Below are 2,599 nucleotides of genomic sequence, written 5' to 3'. Positions count from 1 at the left end.
AGCCTGATTGTACAGCAATGTCGACAGCACTTCAGAATACTCTTCGAATTACGAAAGACATTTCCTGAGTTGGTATGCAATTACTGCCAGAAAAAATCGTTTTAGGTTTATTTCCAGCATGTCACTCGCAATGGCGATTCACAAATGCGATCCTACACCATTTAATTCGGTTCGCCGCTTATGCCGTAACGTACTCTGGTCATGGCAAGTCAATGGTCAATGGATAGCGCGCCGTACACGTGCCGACGCTGCCAACGCTCATCAGATTTCAGCGCCATTAAGATGTTGAGTGAGACAAACTTTAAAACATGGTATTACTAGACGGGTGGCGGTAGGTACAGTATGACATACGTCCGTGAGGCGTTATCTTTTTTCAAGAATATGATGCTTGTGGCGCTTCTCCACATCCACACATAACACGTGTAAGCACCACTGATGGCGTGATCTATTTTTCCCCCTTTTTCTGATCATAACCATTGCAGAAGATGTCTTGTAGACTTGACCATACCACTTGAAACCATACGCAAATTTGCCTGTCCATTTGGTGCGCATCGACGACGTTTCTTACATATAGCAACCGCGGTCCAGGACCTTAGACGGGCGGCGCCCCCACAACACCTGACCCCGGCGCGGTCTGTGAGGCCACTGGCCAGGTGTGTGTGTGTGCGTGTGACCTGTCGCCGGCGTCTGGACCACGCCGGCGGGCAGGGCGGCGGAGCACGACCGTCGCTCGGCCGCCGCCCGCCACCATCACGACGCGACCCTCGCCCCAGCCACGCCGGACGGGCGGCGGCGCTGAACGGTGACCGGGCGGCGGCCCCGCCGAGCCGCCGCGCCGCGCCAGGCGCGCGGACGCGCCGCGCCGCTCAATCAATGCGGCGCGCTGACGGCGCGCGGCGCGCCCACGTGTGCACGCCGCCGGCGCCGCCGCCCCGCCGCGAATGGGCACCGCTCGTGAGACGGGGCCGGCGCGGTGGCACGACCCAATTGTTGGGGCGGCGGCCCGGCCGTGCAGAGGAGCGCCGCTGTCCGGGGGGCCGGCGCGCACGCGGCCTGAGCGCAACCTCCCGAACCAGGATCGAGTACCGGGCATGAAACACCACAGCTGAGACGGATGGGGCGAGGGGAAGGCCACGGTACGCGACTACCTGGCAGCCATCGAAGAAAGGCTCTTCTTGCTGGCCTCGATAACCTAATTGATCGTAAAATGGATAAGTTATCTTCGCCACAGGACACAATAAACTCCGACAAGCATAAAAGGGAACGTCAAGTGATGTATTGCGGATAAAAGAGCACGCGTTATTATTCTTGGTCATGGCTCCAGCATCTGGCGATTTCAGTCCCCAAGAACGGGAGCGGAGATGCTGAATACAGCTGGGCAGGCACGTGTTAAACTTGCGCCCAACAGCTATAACATTGGTCAGTGGAGGGACACAGTCGCTGTATTTCCTAGCCGCCAACAGCTTAGTTTGGTAACCATGCTGCCTTGGCGGCTATTAAAACCCTAAATTCTACATCTAGTTCTTGGTGAGCACCGCGACAAACCAATACGTTAAGTGTTAAGTTGGAAAATTCATATATCAGGCTTTCAGCAAAATCTGTTATATGGCAATCTTTGGCGACCAAACCGTTCCCCAGATTTTAACCCCATTCATATATCAGGGCTTCAGCAAAATCTGTTATATGGCGATCTTTGGCAACCAAACCGTTCCCGAAATTTTAACCCCATTCATATATCAGGCTTTCAGCAACATCTGTTATATGGCAATCTTTGGCGACCACACCGTTCCCGAAATTTTAACCCATCAGAGAAGCGGTCCAAGACTAAAGCCTGCGGCACTTTGGGGGAGGGCGTGCATGTGTTAGGTGCTCTCACTTCTAGTGACAGAGCACGCTAAACACATGAAACAATACATATCATATAATACAATACACTTCGAACTTTTAAGTTGTATTTCTGACACCCGGGCAGGGAGAGTGTACCCATCATTTCAGAAACGGACTGTATCTCTTGAGTTTACTTCACCATAGCTCGCGCAATCGTCCGTCACATGCCTTTTCTGCCATACTACAAAGCGAAAACAAGCAAAAAATTATTGATGTGAGTTAAAAATGTATTGCTTTGTGTAGATTTCTAACGGACATGGACATATGACCACAACACTTGAATATCTGGCTGACACGCTTTCTTGGGAGCAGCTAGTCTGGGTGAGGGGAGGCTAAACAGGGGTGCACGGCCTCCGGTGAAGAGAAAATCCCTAAATTTCGCCAGCTCTCGCCTGCTTTATTCGGGGTGACCCAATCTGTTCCTACCCGCCTTGCGAATAGGTGACTACATTAGATTTCCCTGGACATTGAACAATGAGGATGTCTTACCATTTCCGGACAGAGGGCTCCGCGATTGGAACACTGAGCAAACCTTTCCGCCTCCCGGCAACGTATAGTCACACCTACCGTGTAATCCATCTCCTTTCTTCTCTGTTCGATCACAGAGAAATGTGGTAGCATCAGCTCTAGCGTGGTCAAGATCAAAACGTGCAGCATGTGGTAAATGTTTAAGGTCATACAAGGCTTCTCCATCATTTGTAACTCAAGGTGC

Source organism: Pollicipes pollicipes, unplaced genomic scaffold, assembly GCF_011947565.3.
Source record: "Pollicipes pollicipes isolate AB1234 unplaced genomic scaffold, Ppol_2.1 Scaffold_3087;HRSCAF=3621_pilon_pilon_pilon, whole genome shotgun sequence".
Taxonomy (NCBI): domain Eukaryota; kingdom Metazoa; phylum Arthropoda; class Thecostraca; order Pollicipedomorpha; family Pollicipedidae; genus Pollicipes; species Pollicipes pollicipes.
This window is presented reverse-complemented; position numbering follows the sequence as displayed.